Here is a 17,366-nt window from a genome sequence, read left to right as displayed (position 1 = left end):
ATGTGGAGCGCTGTCACTGCGGTGCCTGGCCGGCAGGGGCCGATGTGGAGCGCTGTCACTGCGGTGCCTGGCCGGCAGGGGCCGATGTGGAGCGCTGTCACTGCGGTGCCTGGCCGGCAGGGGCCGATGTGGAGCGCTGTCACTGCGGTGCCTGGCCGGCAGGGGCCGATGTGGAGCGCTGTCACTGCGGTGCCTGGCCGGCAGGGGCCGATGTGGAGCGCTGTCACTGCGGTGCCTGGCCGGCAGAGGGCGGTTTTCTTGTCCTTGCCCTCTCAGGTGACGCCATCTTGGGATCTTCCGAGCGGGGAAGCGGCGTTTACGGTCCGGGCGGTGCCAGTCCGAGAATGATGTAGTTTCGAGGTCCGGAGTTCGGAGTGTAATTCAAGTTCGGGGCCTCGGCTAGGTGACGACTCTACCTCGCTGCGTGGAGTTGGCGAGGAGGAAAACAATGCCTGCCGGTGCCGCGCACTGAGTCCGCCCCCGTCCTGGCCGGGCGCCGATCCCCGGTGAGTCCCCGCTTGGCCCTCGGTGACCGCCCGCCACCCTTGAAGCAATGCGGCTGTGAGCGGACGTCGAACGCCCGAGCTGAGAGAAGGTGAGAGGAAACGGAGCGTAGGCCCTGGGCCTGGTCAGTTCCGGGAAGCGATGAGGGTGGCGAGTGGACGAGCTCGGATCGAAAGGGTCCTGTGAACTTCTCCCCACCACCTCCTTTCCTCCGCCCCCTCAAAGCACCACTCAAATTGTTTCCCCAACCTTGCCTCCCGAAACCCAGCGCGCTCCCCGCCCGGCCAAGCATCATCCGAGGCTTTCTGCCCTCCAACACCACCTGACCCTTCCTCCCCTCTCTCATTCCGACACTTTTCCATCCAAACTTTTACCCACATTTTTCCATCCCGATTCCCATAATGCCACCACAGCCTTTCCTTCCAGTTCTCACAATTCCAACCCTTCCTTCCCCACCAGCCCACTATTTTTAAACTTATTCCTCCCCACGGTTCTATGCCTCCCCTCCCCAGTCCTAAGTAGACTTTGGTTGCCCCCTCCAGTTGTTGAGTCTTTTCGATTCCATTTCCACCTCGTGAACCCTTCCAAAATTACATGTTGATACAAAATCAGTGGTGTTACATATTAAATGTTCTGATATTTTTGTTTCTTTTGATGTGCTCTAAAAGGTTACAATGTGTAACTGTCCTTAAAAACAATTTTGAGACTGTAGTTAGTCTAACCTAATTTTGATGCATCAACCTATTGGAATCTTGTGCAACATACCAGTTTAGGCAATATCAGATTTGTTGTGGTGGAATTTCATCCTAATTGTGTGGATTATGTGCATTAATTATTGTCTACCCAATTTTCTGCATACATTCTGTAGAAACATTGTTAAAGTACTGCAACTTTGTACAACCTTGCCTGAAGTTTTAAAATTGTTGCTGGCATGCAGTGTAAGTTTTCTTTGCATTCTTTTTCTGAGCATTTTTATTTGATAGCTAATAAGTGTACAATAGAAACCTACATGTTTTAACAGGTTAATATTCACCTGTTTGAATTACACAAAGTATTAAATTTTAATATTTAATGCTGATGTATAGCCATGGTGAAGTAATTCAATAATATTTAGCAGAATTGGTAGCAACTGTTAGAAAAAATTAATGATGTTGGATGATGTCATTGAGACTAACAGAATATGTAATATTTCTCAGTCATTTTTGTATTTGAATTTTTAAGCCCTTGATTTCCAAAAGGCCAGTAACATCTTAATTGTTTCATGACAAACGCTCTTAGTTGTGAAATGCATTGAAAGTAGTGCTGCTTTCTCCCCCCTTCATGCCACATTATCATTGAACTAGCAACACAACTTACATCCATCCTCCCCTCTCTCAGGTCCAGCAAGTATCCTGACAACAGGAATATGGAATCTCTACCTTTTACCTAGAGTCATTTGCTGAATGTCAGTAATTCAGGTAAGAAGGGACATGTCTCTGATCCCCCTACCTCAGGATTATGTGGGTTAATGAGACCGTTCACATTAGTGTTAGTCCAGCATTTATTTTGCTTTCTTTCTTTACCAATCTTTTTATTTATTTAAAAAGAGCATATATATAAGCAAGCGGATAATTATCTCAAATATATATATATCATTAACAATGGGTATAGAAGGTGAAATAAAATCAAAATCATACATAGTATTAATTTGATATAGAATGTATAATAAGGAAGAAGATAATTAATTCTCTTATCAATTCATAAAAAGAAAAAAAGACTTTTTGAATATTGTTTATTATAAAGAAACCTCACTATTATCTACAAACACAAACAAAAAGGAAAAAAAAGGACTGGGCAGTCCATCCTGAGAGTAAAACCAAGAAAAGGCATTTAAGATGTTATAGTAATAATTTATAAGTGTTTTATTTTTAAATTCGCTTACCTTTGCAAGTATCCTGAAAAGCACAAAGCGCAGAATCAAAGATCACTGTGATAATTGTACTCTCTAGTATCAATTGTTTGGTGAGAATAAAGTAAAGTTCAACCATTTAGACAGAACTTGAACTAAAGTGTATCACATTCAGAGTCCTGATGAAGGGTCTCTGCACAAAATGTTGACCCTTCATAGATACTATCTAACTTGCTGAGTTCCTCTGTGTGTGCTGCTCACAGTCAGAGTCATGCCTATCCACACATCCTGGAGCAGTGTGAGTCAAGCATAGTCCCTCTGTAGAAACTTTTGGACTTCTGAGTGTAACTGCACATGTGCATACTCTAAATTTCTCACATATTTATTGTGGGCATTGCAAGTGCCAGTTCTTAAAGCCGTAAATAATTCACGCAGCACAACGTAAAACTTTTATATTTCAGCCAAATCAAAGTACTACAAATTATCTGAAGTAAAAAGTATTTAAAATGGTTACAATGACAAGTCATCCAACTGATATTCTACTTTTTCTCTCACAGTTGCTACCAAATCTGAGTATTTCCAGCGATTTTTTTTATTTGATTGTGCAGTTCATTTTTCAATTGTGGTTTCCCTAATGGATTATTGGCAAATGGCTTCTTTGCAGGTTCAATAGTTAATCAGTGAAGCAAACAAAATGTTATCATTTATTGCTAGGGAATTGAATATGATAAGGAAGCTATACGTAATGTCATTTAGGGCATTGGTGAGACCTTATCTGAAGTATTGTATAGTTCACAATCACTTTAAGGAAGAAAATAAATATGTTGAAAGCAGTTCAAAAAAAGGCTTCCTTGTCCAATAACTGGTATGAACAGATTTTCTTGGGGAGAAAAGTCGAATAGGTAACTGCTATAGTTTTGGTGAGTGAGAGTTGCTGTGAATAAAGTATGCAAGGACATGGGAGCTCAAGGCAGAGTAGGATGTAGAAAATATATTTCCTTTTATGGGAGAATGTAGAGCTAGCAGTTACCATTTATGACAGTTGGAGTTTTTTTTCTGAGTCGTGAGCCAGAGAGCAGAGTCTTTGAATGTTTTTAAAGCAGATAGATTGGGTCTTGGTAAGATGATGAACTGCTGCCAGGTGTAGGTGGCATTGTAGAGATGAGATTGCAATTAGATCAGCTATAATGACTGGGGGAGTTGAATGGCCTGCTCCTGCTATCCCACCATCCCCACCTTCAAATGGTGATACCTCAAAAAAGCGGCATCCATCCTCCACAATCAGATTTCTGGATGGGTGGGCAATGAATCCATGAACACATCTTCATTATTTTTCGCTTCGCTTCTTGCACTACTTATTTAATTTTTTTTATATATACTTATTGCAATTTGTATATACTTTTATTATGTATTGTAAGGTACTGCAGCCACAAAACCACAAATTTCATGACATACACCAGCAATACTAAATGTGATTCTGTTTAAATGCATGTGTTTAATTCGGGCTTTGCCTCCAGATAATAACACAAAGGCCATCTAAACCAGAAAAAATAACAAGGCCTTGAAAGATGACAGCACCTCAGTTGAAGTTTTAAAACTGAGTGATGAGACTTCCGGTAACATGGCGATTGCTTAGCTGCTCCGAACTTTTGTTCCGTTACTGTCGCTACCTTTGCACTAAATGTCTCCATTTTATAAAGCTTAGATAGGAATTTTTTCGGTATCTCTTACTTGCCTGTGAATATATCTAACCTACAATGTCTAGCAAGAGCTCTAAATCCGGGAGAAAAGAAACTACGACTTCGTCGGGCGTGACGATGAAGGCGCTTGAAAATCTCCAAGACGAAATCTTAAAGCAAATTAAAACCGCTTTCAAACAGTTAGAAGACAAACTGGATCGGATCAACGATAAAGTGGACAAACATGCTGAACACTTATCTTGCATCGATTCGACTTCTGAAGCTTTAGAAAGTCGGGTTTGATACTTGGAGACTCTCTGTTCCAGCTTAGAGGAAAAATCTAACAAAATTCTTTCCAAAATGGTGGATCTCGAAAATCGTAGCAGACGCTGTAACATCAGAATTCTGGGATTACCAGAGGCGACTGAAAAGGGATCAACCGTGAAGTTTTTCGCCGAGTTTCTCTGTGAGATATTCGGGAAGGATCTGCTTCCAAACCCGCCCGAGCTCAAACGGGCACACAGAGTTAATGTCCCCCCCCCCCGGAATTCTGGGCACCCGTCCGCGACCAGTAATCTTGTGTTTCTATCAATACCAGGTAAAACGCAGTCTGATTGTGGAGGCACGTCGCAGAGGCTCTTTTTCTTTCCAGGATACAACCATTCGCTTTGTGGAAGATTTTGCACCCCAGACTTTAAAGATGCGCGCTGAGTATAAAGGCGTAATGAAAGTGCTTTTTGATCATGGTTTCAAACCTTCCTTTTGTAATCTTGCTGACCTAAGAATCAAGTTTAATACCGGGGAATTCAAGTGGTTCAAATCAGCGAGGGAAGCCAAAGCATTTGTGGCAAGTCTTCCGGCTATCCAGTCATCTTCGGAATCTGATCGGACTTCCTAAAATGGTGGATAAGTACTCCTCGTAGTAAAATTACCTTCTCTGGACTCGGAATTCACTTGAATCACTCAGACATTATTCACTGAAACTCTAAAAGCTGTTGACAATCTCTCCCGGGATTTGGTGTGTGTGTAATCTATTTTCACCTCTGTATAACTTTACCTACAGAGTTCTACAACTAAATCTAACTTGTTTTGGAGGTTCGAAGTCTTTAGTGAAGGCCTCCCTGTTTGTCGGTTCACAGTTCAACTGCTGATTTATTTTTCCTCTGTTTTAAATACTTATTTATTTTATCTTTTTCTTTTCTTCACCCCCTTTTTTTTCCATTCTCTGAATGTTTTTTTCTCCCTTCTCGGTAAATGGTTGATAAATACTCATCTTGAATTTACAATTTTCCCCTTCCTCTTTTTTTTCTTTTTCCTTCTTACCTTTTTTTTCCCTTTCTCTTACTTTATCCTTCTATAATATTTCGCGGGTAGATTAGTTTTGGTTTTCTTCCGATTTTCTCTGTATTAAGTTGTATATCTCGGCAGAAGGTGTTCTAATCTGTAGTTATGTTTCCTAGTGCATAAACTAGTTACTGTTTGTTATAGCATTTATACGGAACTGCTGTCAATGACACAGATCTGGAAGTTGTATTTGGGTTAATTTCTTTGGTAGAGCTAGCTACTTGTTTTGGTAGCCGTCTGGTTTTGGGTTGTGTGGGTGGGGTGGGTTTTCCAGTTCCAACATTTCTTTATTGTTTAGGACATGTTTATATTTTGACCTTACGAATCTATGTTTACATCTCTGCTCCCAGACTGCTATTGTACTGCTTGACTTTTTATATGCCTGCTGCCTTTTATGCATTAGTAATTGATAATGGTTAGTGCACTTAAATTTGTGAGCTGGAATGTAAAGGGACTGAACCACCCTGTTAAAAGGAGGAAGGTATTCTCACATATTAAACAACTCAAAGCTGACATTGCTTTCCTCCAAGAAACTCATATTCGTTCATTATTCAGTTCTCAATTTGGATTTAAAGTTCCATAAGATCTGGGGGCCTTTTATCGACTACTTTCATAACCTTCCTCTTGACTAGGGTTTTTTTTTCCCTTCGGTCCCTTGCTTTCAGCTCCCTTTCTTTTCTGGTAGTAGGCATTATTATCCTCTGTTGCTAAGTGTATTCACAGTCTGGGAGTTTGATTGTCCGGACTTATACTCTCTATATTGTGTGGTGGTTGGTCTGGAATTGTTTTTTTTTCTTGTGTTGTGGGGTTTGGGGAGGACACTAAGCTCACTTGTCTTTAATTTAGGTGCTTTTTTGTTAAATTCTCTTCCTCTGTAGCATATTGATATTGTATGCTTAACCTTGCTCTGTATTAATGCTCCTCATTGGGATTTGGGGTTTTTAATTTTGTAAAATGTTTTGAAAAACTAATAAAAAAATTTATTTTAAAAAAAACTGAGTGATGAAGAGTCACAAATTCACAATCTCATTGTCCATGTTTGGGAAGAAGAAGATACGTCAGGGAATCTCAGATGGTGTGATCATGGCATCTTCAAATCCAATTATGGCAACCACAAGGGAGTCTTCCTGGAGTCTGCCATAGGGAAAGTCATTGCCAATTCTCTCCCAGATGCTGAGGAACTGATTCCAGTGTGAATTCTATTCATCTGAAGATGCTATAGACTTGATCTTTACCAGTTGACGAAGAGACGTGCAGGTAGCAGCACCAAATGTTATCTGAAGTTTTATCGACCTCACCGAAACCCTTGACCTGTTATCAGGAGGGACTATGGAATACTTTTCAAATTCAGTGTTCCCCATAACATCACCATTTTACATTTGCATCATGATGCACGCAAGCCATAATCTAACAGGTAGACCTACTGAACCAGTCTCAGTGGAATGCAGTGTGGAACAAGGCTGCATTATTGCACAGACATTTTTCTCAGTCTCATGTTGCAAAGTTGTATTTGTTTTCCAAAAAGGTTCCTGTGGGTTGCAGTTAAATCTCAGAACTGATGCTAAACTGTTCAACCTACAGCAACCACACACAAGAAACAAGGGCAGCCAAAGCTCAATAGTCAGCCTACTGTATCCTGATGAGGTTCTCCTTTGCATCCATTTATAGGCCAAGTTTCAAATCATGTAAACTTACAGAAGCATATGGTAAGTGAGCATTGCGGTCAATATCTGAAGCACAAGGGTGCTCTAGTGACCTGGCTTCTAATAATAAATGTTCACTGTGAAGCTCTGGGAAACACTGACTACTTCCCATAACTCAAGTACTGCCATTGGTGATGAAAGTAAAAGTAACTTTCAATTAACCTACCACAGCCTGTGGTTATTTGAGTAAAAGAGTATTAGAAGATGTAAACCTCATCTAACACAAAACTCATGGTTTACTGTGAAGAAATATTCCCTCTTTTTTATATGTTTTGGATCTAGACTACTAACAAAAGATATGTCAAGGCATTTAGATGGTACTTCCAAAAATTACTTGGCAGGATGCATCAACTGATGTCAGGGTTTTATCCAAGCCAACATCCCCCAGCTTTTTAGCCCCTGATTACCCTCATTTGGCTCTTGCATCTTGTTCACATGCAGGAAAACGCTCTCTTTCGGGTTTTACTCTGCCAAGAGATTGCCAAGTAAACATAAGTGATAAAGAAAGTGTGCTCAAAGCCTACGTGGGAAAAATTGCAATGTTCCCACTGATTCTTGTGAATTCTTAGCCCATAACTTAAAGTGGAAATGAAGCTTTTATGATGGTGCTAAGAACCTTGAACCCACATACTGGGAGCTGACAGAGCCCTGCCTAGGTAGCAAGAGGAACTCATCCCCTCCTCGACTATTCACCCATCACCTGTCCGTTTTGAAACAGTGTGCACTTCTCATTGGCTTCATCAGCCACCTCAGAAACCCCAATAACTTTTTTTTGTAATAAAATATAGTACTTTTTTTTTAAAGGAATTGGGCAGTTTTATCAAAATAGAAATTTTCTAAGCAGTGATATATTGGAGAATCTGACAAAGAGCTTTCTTTTACTAGCACTTCTTCAGGACACATGCCCAGATTGTAAGAAAATGTTTGCTAGGCGCAGTATGTGTGAAATAAAGCAGACTTTTCATTCATATCTGTTTTCTTGGCTAAAGTTCATATGTATTTGTGGAAGTCTTGAATTTCCGGCTCTGGTTTCATTGATAGTGTTAAATTTCTTCATTCTGGTATTTTATGATTATACAGTAGAATGAAAGAGGATCATGCAGATGTAGTTCCAAATGTCAGACACTCAAACTACTTAAAAATGACAGCCATAGCTGGCTGTAAGTAAGCAACAAACCCTAAAGCCTGAAACGGATACCAGTGTGTATTGCTTACATGACCCTGTGTAAAATGATATTTGCACGTGTCCCGTTTTTCGAACGTTCGCTTTACGACAACTCGCTGTTACGAAAGACCTACATTAGTACCTGTTTTTGCTAACCAAAGAGGATTTTCGTTTTTACGAAAAAAAAGACACCCGCTTTATACGTGTGGTTACCCCGAGAAAGACTACAATGGCTGTGAAACCTTGTGCGGGCAGTTGTTTGCGTGTACGTGCCGATTTTTTTTCTCCAAATTGATTTTTGCTCACTGTCTTCCTGATTTTGATAAGTGAAACTACACCATACATACAATATTTCTACTTTATATAGGGTGTATATTTATCACATCATTCCTGCTTTTACTATATGTTAGTGTTATTTTAGGTTTTATGTGTTATTTGGTTTGATTTGGTGGGTTATTTTTTTTGGGTCTGGAAACACTCAATAATTTTTCCCATATAAATTAATGGTAATTGCTTCTTCACTTTACAACATTTTGGTTTTCATAGGAACGCTCTACCTTCGGATTGCGGGGGAAACCTGTATATGAATTTAATATGTAAGCAAATTGCTGTTTTGCATTGAAATGGATTATTGTCACCTTTTAATGAAGAATGGTTTTGAAGCTGATAATTTGTTAAAATGAAATTTTGTGTGCATTGTATATTTTAGAACAAGGGTGTAATTTTTCTTTAAATTGTGTTGCCATAGCCTTTGAAGGAATATAAGTCCAAGAGTATATTTATTAGGAAATTTTTCAACAAGGTTTGATGCTGTTTTGTTTCTGTGTATCTTTGCTTCCCTTGGAATTACTTTTTTAATGTGTGTTCCATTGTACAGCTGAAGAATCTTAATTCTTCATTTCTTAATGATGATGGGGTGGTAAATTGGATTAGTAAGTATGCAGATGATACTAAGGTAGGTGGCGTTGTGGATAATGAAGTAGGTTTTCAAAGCTTGCAGAGAGGTTTAGGCCAGTTAGAAGAGTGGGCTGAAAGATGGCAGATGGAGTTTAATGTTGATAAGTGTGAGGTGCCTCATTTTGGTAGGACTAATCAAAATAGGACATACATAGTAAATGGTAGGGCATTGAGGAATGCAGTAGAACGGAGTGATCTAGGAATAATGGTGCATAGTTCCCTGAAGGTGGAATCTCATGTGGATAGGGTGGTGAAGAAAGCTTTTGGTATGTTGGCCTTTATAAATCAGAGCATTGGGCATAGGAGTTGGGATGTAATGTTAAAATTGTACAAGGCATTGGTAAGGCTGAATTTCGAGTATTGTGTACAGTTCTGGTCACCGAATTATAGGAAAGATATCAACAAAATGGAGAGAGTACAGAGAAGATTTACTAGAATGTTACCTGGGTTTCAGCACCTAAGTTACAGGGAAAGGCTGAACAAGTTAGGTCTTTATTTTTTGGAGTGTAGAAGGTTGAGGGGGGACTTGATAGAGTTATTTAAAATAATGAGGGGGATAGATCAAGTTAATGTGGATAGGCTTTTTCCATTGAGAGTAGGGGAGATTCAAACAAGAGGACATGATTTGAGAGTTAGGGGGCAAAAGTTTAAGGGTAACACGAGGGGGAATTTCTGTACTCAGAGAGTGGTAGCTGTGTGGAATGAGCTTCTAGTAGAAGTGGTAGAGGCAGGTTCGGTATTGTCATTTAAAGTAAAATTGGATAGGTATATGGACAGGAAAGGAATGGAGGGTTATGGGCTGAATGCAGGTAGGTGGGACTAGGTGAGTGTAAGCGTTGGCACGGACTAGAAGGGCCGAGATGGCCTGTTTCCGTGCTGTAATTGTTATATGGTTATATATGGTTAAGAGCCATATCAGAAGGAAGTCAGAATCAGTGATGAAATTCAGCACAACCTTTGATTTTCGCAGAAAATGGGTATTTGAAGATCAAAGTCTCAAATCTCTCCCTCCTATGCCAAACCGATTACACACACTTGAAAAGATTGGAGGATCACATTGATGCTATCCACGCAAAATCCTCCACATTTAGTAGCAGGTAAATGAATTAATGTTAACGTCCTTCTCACACCAACAATCCCAACATTGAACTCAATTTGCACAATTTGAGAGGTCACACCTGAGAATCGACTCTGAAACAGGCTTTCTATTTTGAAATTTGTTATCAAAGGAATTACCAAGTGGAAAAAGATTACCAAGTGGAACCTCTTAGAAGAAAATGTAACAACTCTGCTAGCTCTTGGGAATCCTTGGCCTATGACCACTCTGAATAGAGCAAGATAACATTTGGAACCTCAAGTCCATGCAGTAAGAACACACAAGTTCAGTATTAATGTGGATAGAATGCACCAGCTCTCAAACAGCCAACCATCCACCCACCCTTACCGCCTTCTGTGGCAAAAGAACTGAAGTAGAAGCAAGTGGATCCCAACTTATCCCATAGATAGTTTTTTCCAAAATCAGGGCAAAATGAGTATTATCTAGGATCATGTAGGTGGTAGTAAGTGCTTGCAACATGCCAAATACCCTCCACGAGAAAAATAATTTGGCATTTATAATCCTTTGACAAGTTGCTGGAATCTGTTTTGTTCCTGATAGAAATAGAAGTCACTGAGTGCAGTTGATGAAAGGAATGAACATTTGGGGGAAGTTTGTGTACCAATCAAACCAGATTATTGATATAGCTCATCCAGTTAAGTTGACCGTTATGACCAAGGTTTATTGTAATATGCTTTAAATATTTCAATCAAAGGATAAATGCAAATTTTAATATATCTAATATGAATCATTTGTAACCCCATGGAATATTACTATTGAATGTTAGTGTTTGAAATTTCTAGATGTTACTTTGTAGAAATTACTGGGCATCTCTACTAATAAGGTAGGAATTTTAGTTTGTGTGGAATTTGATATGTGTGCCTATGTACATGTTCAAACATGCTGGAGTAATGTTGGCATATACGTACATAGCAAAGTGTTGCCTGCTTGTCTGAACATTGATACTATTTAAAAACACAGATTTGGAGATGTTTGTCAGAATGAAGAGATTACGTTTCGTTCAGTGTACGTTGGACAAAAGTGGACTTCTGGTTAATCTAATTTCTAGTGCTTATCTAATTCTAAGTGCTTATTAAATGTTTAAGATGAGGTGAGGGCTTCTGCATTCTCTGTTATTTCAAATGGTGGGATCCAGGCCCCAGATACTTGTTGAATGAAGGACATTTTGTTCACCTCCTCTCTAATCCTACTTTAAATCCATGGGTCCGTACTCTGCTAAGGAAAATAGGTTCATTTAATTTTATCTGTCTAGGCCTCCCATGTTAGTTATCAATTTAATAAATCGTCCTTTTATGTCAAGGAAGTTACACTACTCTAACCAGCTCTTCCACATAACCCTATTTCGTAGTCCTCACAATGCCCTTTATCTTCCCTATTTCCTTTTTGTTTTCACATACTTCCAGTAGTGTCATGATCAGAATAGTACACAGTACTCTGGCTTTGTACTAACTTGTGTTTTATGTATTTCAAGAGGAACTCATCAGGTCAGGCAGCATCTATGGAGAGAAATAAACAGACATTTCAGGCTGAGATGAAGGGTCTTGGCCAGAAACGATTGTCTGTTCCTCTTCATTGATACTGCTTGACCTACTGAATTCCTCCAGTATTTTGTGTGTGTTGCACTGGATTTACATCTGCAGAATATCTTGTGTTTATGCATTTCTAGCTTGTCTACCTTACTCTTGCATTCTTTACTTCAGTGACAAGCCTCTCATTTACTTTAACTATATTATGCATCTGATATGCTACTTTCAAAGATCTCTGCAAGAGTGCACCTCTAGATTTCTACTTATTCTGCCCTTTATTTGTCATTTTTGCCCTCCCAGTTGTATTGCCTCACACCTCTCTGGATTGAGTTCCATTTCCTGCTGATGTTCCATGTCCTGCTGATCACCAGGACAGTATATTGGTATTCTGTTGTGCCCCAGTATTTCTTTCTTTATCAACCACTGGTAATTTTGCTATAATTGGCAAATTTATTAATTGGATCCCTTACAGTTATCTTGAATCATTTCTGTACACCAGGCAAAGGTAATGGATATTATACTGAGACCTTTCAAACCCTATTGCATCAAGTATTAACATTGTCTTCTTACATCGAGCCTTTTTTTATCCAACTTGTTGCTTCTAGTAACACATAGTGTTATAAATTCTGAAGGCATCAACCAAATGGGATTTTGATAAAATGCACATATACTATAGTATACTACTTTACTTTCATCGGTGGCCTTGTTACTAGCTCACAGTTCATTCAAGTTGATTATCTACAACGTTTCTCTAGTTCACCCCTGCTGATTTATCCTTTATTTACTCAACACCATTTTTGTCCAACTAGCATGATTCTTGCTCTTTCCCCTTAAACAAAGGTGTAATGTCAACAATATTCCATTTCTCATTGAAGCATCAAAATTGTTGATATCAGCTGAATGACATTTTACTATTGTGAAACAATACATGGATCAAAACTGAGGAATCGTCAATGATGAATAACATGGATATCGAAATTCACATCACTTTCTGGTATGCCAAGAGACTCTTTAGTAATCTGAAGAAAAGAATGTTAGAAAATCAAGTTGTCAGATCCAGCACAAAGCTTGTGGTCAAACAGGCAGCAGTGATTCCTGTCTCCTTCCATATATCGACAATGTGGACTACTTGCAACAGCACCTCAAAGCCTTGTCGATACCACCAAGACTATCTCCACAAAATCTATTGATGCCTGTATCCTATTCCCAAGCCAACATCCCCAGCATTGGAGGCCTAAATTGCACTCATTGGGCTCTGGTGGTTAGGCCATATCATTCACATGCCAAATGCCAAACTTCTTTTATAAAAAAAAACAGACACTATTCCAAGCTTTGTCATGAGAAATTGTTACCGGATGAATGGAGGGTAAGATTTAAGGTTATTCTCATGCCTCATTGAAAAAAAATCCCCTTTGACCTAAGGCCTGTCTATAACTCTTAAAAAGGAAGGAGGAGGTTTTACAATGATATTGAGGACCTGAGTCCAAAGCATAAACAATGGTGGAAGTAGCATACTAACTTTGTTAGCGACTGCTGATCAAAACTTGGATGTCATTGACCATCTTGGAGTTCAAGAAACTAAGTGGAAACAATTTGTGCAAGAAAGAAAGTGATCATGCTCCAGGAATTCAAAACTATGCAGTTGAGGAAGTGCTAATTTCTTAACTCAGATGGGGAATAATGGCATCATGATAATAATCAATTTTAACGAAGATGCATGAGCACGTAATAATCGACAAATGTGTTGTAACTTCTTTCAAAAGGTAACCTATGGTGTTTTGTGTATTAAGAGGTGAAATTATGTCAGGAAGGGGTTACTTTGAGATTCTTCAAGATTTTTTTAAATTGCAAATTACTGACCTTGAGAGTAATTGGAGTAAAGTGCTGGGTTACATCAATCCATGAAGTGATGTTTTACTATTATACTTAATCATAATTCTGGCCATTAATTGCTAGTTTTGAATCTGTTCTATGTCAAATATATTCTTGCAAGTTAAAAGCTGTATATCCATTTGTATTAACTGTTCGTGGAATTGTTGCCATTGAATTGCATGTAAACTGGTAAATACTAAATTTAAGTTAAAATTAAGATTAGCTTTATTCATTCATTACATGTGCATTTAAAGTGTTTTGCATCAGCGACCAACATAGTCTGAGGATTGTGCTGAGGGTGGCCCACAAGTCTCGCAGTGCTTTCTGCGCCATCATCGCATGCTCACAACTTACTAACCCTAATCTCTACATCTTTGGAATGTGTTTGGAAGCCCACATGATCACAGAGAGAATGTACAAACACCTTATAGACTGCAGCAGGAATTGAACCCTGCTCGGTGATCACTAGCACTGTGATTGTGCTGTCATCCTGCCTGACTCAACATCTTTAATTATCCTGTATCAAAAGATCAGGAACATCTATTTTGCTCATCTCTGATACTATAATTGGGTGTTGTGCAAAATTGTTGCTGTAGTTTGGAGTTTATTGGTGCTCTATTTCAGTAATTTGATTGAATTCTTTAATCCATTCTGAATTTCACTAACATAAAGCAATCTCATTAGATGCTTGTATTAGGTGCATTTGAAGCAAATAAATTTTTCAAAATCTCAGATTGACAACTATTTTTGTTCTATCATTATTACAACAAATTACAATTATTGTATCAAATGGTAGTGTTTTGTTTATCCAGTGAAATCAGATTTTTATTTGAAAATGTTAAATTGTAGAGAGACATTGTTCGGGAGGTTAAGTATCAGTGATTAGAAATTTTTAAGATCCCTGTGGTTCATAACACTTCTGTTTAGATGTACAATGAGGAGCTCACAGTAAATCTTTACCTTTATTCAAAGTCCATCTATTATCAAAGTATGTATGCATCATACAACCTTGAGGTTCATCTTCTTGCAGGCATCTACAAAACAAATCCAATAGAACCCTTTTTTTTTAAAAAATGAAGACCGTTAAACACGTGCAGAAAGCGGAAACAAAACACATTGTGCAAACAATAAAAGTAAGCAAATAGTTTCAGAACTGAAGCTTTACAAAAGACAAGAAGCCAGGCATCACTTTAGCTAGAGCAAGCCACAGCCTCAGTTCAGCACGGAGCTGAGTAAACATCACAGAGCGGCAAACAGAGCTAGCCCTTGCCTCGCCTCCAGTCCCAGTACCCTGATTTTTCAATCTGGCCCGGCACTTAAATTATCCAAACATCGGGTTGTTTCTTGCTCTTGGTCAGCTCTGGGGCCTGAACCACACCACCATGATTAAGCCCGTACCTGACAGCTAATTGAGGCTACCGTTAATTGGCCTAAGATGTAGTGGTCCCGATGTGTGCCAATTAACCAGAATCCTCTGTATTTAAAACAAGTACAAAGTAAATTTATTATCAAAGTTCATATATCCCCATTACCACTATATTACTACTATTCTTCCTAATTTCCATTGCAATTTATTCTCATGCCCAGCAATTTGCTTTTGATATTTTTTTTACCATTGATATACACTGTGCAGTCGTGTAACTGTGGTCAATTAACCTATTATCATGTCTCTGGTATATGGAAGGGAACAGGAGCACCCAGAGAATTTACAGGCTTCACACAGAACATACAAGGACAGGATTGAATTCAAGTCCTTGAAGCTGACAGGCAACAGTGCTAAGTGCTACACCTTCATACCACCTAAGTGGTTGTAAAATGTTTTGGAAAGCTAAGGTTGTAAAAAATGTGTTTTTCTGAATTGAAAGGATGATCCCAATTTTTCATCATCAAATTTGGCCTAGTTATATCACCGTTCTGATACATTATAGCATATACCTGAAGACCCACAATAGTGCTCTGTTACTTCTGGGTATTATTGTCCTGCTTATAAACAGCTGAAATGGCAAATTCAAAGGTTCATTTATTATCAAATTATGTGTCCCTATACAACTCTGAAATTTGTATTCTTCAGGTAGCCACGAAATAAAGAACATTAAAGTCATTTGGAGAGAAACATCCAATGCTTCCAATAGATAGTTTGCTTTTTGTTGTTTCCACCATAAACAATGCAAAGCAATGATGGAAGCATTAATCAGGCCTATAAGCAGTTTCCAAGCTGAAATGATCTATGTACAGTTTAACAGGTTTTGGTGAGATGTCTTCATTTTCAAAAGGAAAACTAGTATATATGCTTGAACTTTAATTATTAGAATTAGTTGGATGAATAATAGGATTCTACACCTTTGTGAGCTTTGTAAAATTCTGTAAATATTTCAATTGTTTAAATGTTATTAAGTTCTGTAAGTACAGTATATAAACTTCTTGAACGAGTCAGCTGACCTTGTAAGTAACTTGGTATGTAGTTGATTTGTGTTTACTATGTAGCCACAGTAATGTGTAGTGAGACAATACAAGATGTTCATTGGAAATTGTTACTGTATTTTTTCCAGAATTCAAAGGATGGATTAAAATAAAATGTTAAACATTACTTATTTCTGGGTCAGCATCTTTCTTTTCTGAACTTGACAGCTGGTTTTGGCAGACTCTCTTATTTTCCCTGATCAAAAAGTCCCTAGCTTGATATCTAGCAAACATGAGGAAATCTGCAGATGCTGGAAATTCAAACAGCACACACAAAATGCTGGTGGAACACGGCAGGCCAGGCAGCATCTATAGGGAGAAGCACTGTTGACGTTTCGGGCCGAGACCCTTCGTCAGGACTAACTGAAAGGAGAGATACTAAGAGATTTGAAAGTAGTGGGGGGAGGGGGAAATGCGAAATGATAGGAGAAGACGGGGGATGAAGCTAAGAGCTGGAAAGGTGATTGGTGAAAGTGATACAGAGCTGGAGAAGGGAAAGGATCATGGGACGGGAGGCCTCGGGAGAAAGAAAGTGGGAGGGGGGAGCACCAGAGGGAGATGGAGAACAGGCAGGGTGATGGGCAGAGAGAGAGAGAGAGAGAAACAGAAACAAACTAAATATGTTAGGGATGGGGTAAGAAGGGGAGGAGGGGCATTAACGGAAGTTAGAGAAGTCAATGTTCATGCCACCTTGATAGCTTGATATCTGCTGTTGTAGGTAATCTAGCTTCTTCAAGCTTTTCTTTGGGAAAAAATTACAATGTCATAATCGGAAAAAAAATACAAACTTGTGCACATTTGCACAAGTATACATCAATAGCTAAATTACTGTTGGGTGGAACTTAATACTTAATAGCTATCAATACCTTCTGGCAAAAGTTATTCAAGTGCTCATCTGATCCTCCCCAATTCATTAGAGAATGTGTAACAAAAGTTAATTTAGATTATACATCTGATCACCTTGAAAAGATAACATTCATTGAAGTATTATTATAAACTTTCTTCATAACTGAAAGTGGAATTGGAAATACTAGAGTGCAAAGAATTTAACTCCTAACATGATCCTTTTTATGGCAAAGAATCACGTCAATTAATGATGTCAAATAGAGCCATAATTCTTTTTTACCATCTAACTTCCTGCAGCAAAGAAT

At 38.9% G+C, this 17,366-nt stretch overlaps 1 protein-coding gene across 2 annotated transcripts in view; it reads left to right on the top strand.

The window, feature by feature from the left end:
* Window positions 1-259: 259 nt before the first annotated feature.
* yes1 (YES proto-oncogene 1, Src family tyrosine kinase) overlaps window positions 260-17,366 on the top strand; it is a 71,623-nt gene continuing 54,516 nt past the window's right edge. Inside the window, exons 1-2 of one of the 2 annotated variants that reach the window (XM_073043608.1) lie at window positions 260-595; window positions 1,882-1,961. The gene's annotated coding sequence lies outside the window, so the exon portion shown is untranslated. The remainder of the gene's footprint in view (window positions 596-1,881; window positions 1,962-17,366) is intronic. The other variant, XM_073043599.1, reaches the window with a different exon arrangement.

The sequence above is a fragment of the Hemitrygon akajei genome, chromosome 1 (assembly GCF_048418815.1).
Source record: "Hemitrygon akajei chromosome 1, sHemAka1.3, whole genome shotgun sequence".
Taxonomy (NCBI): Eukaryota; Metazoa; Chordata; class Chondrichthyes; order Myliobatiformes; family Dasyatidae; genus Hemitrygon; species Hemitrygon akajei.
Note: the sequence above shows the minus strand (reverse complement) of the source record. Positions and strands in the feature narration are given on the sequence as shown.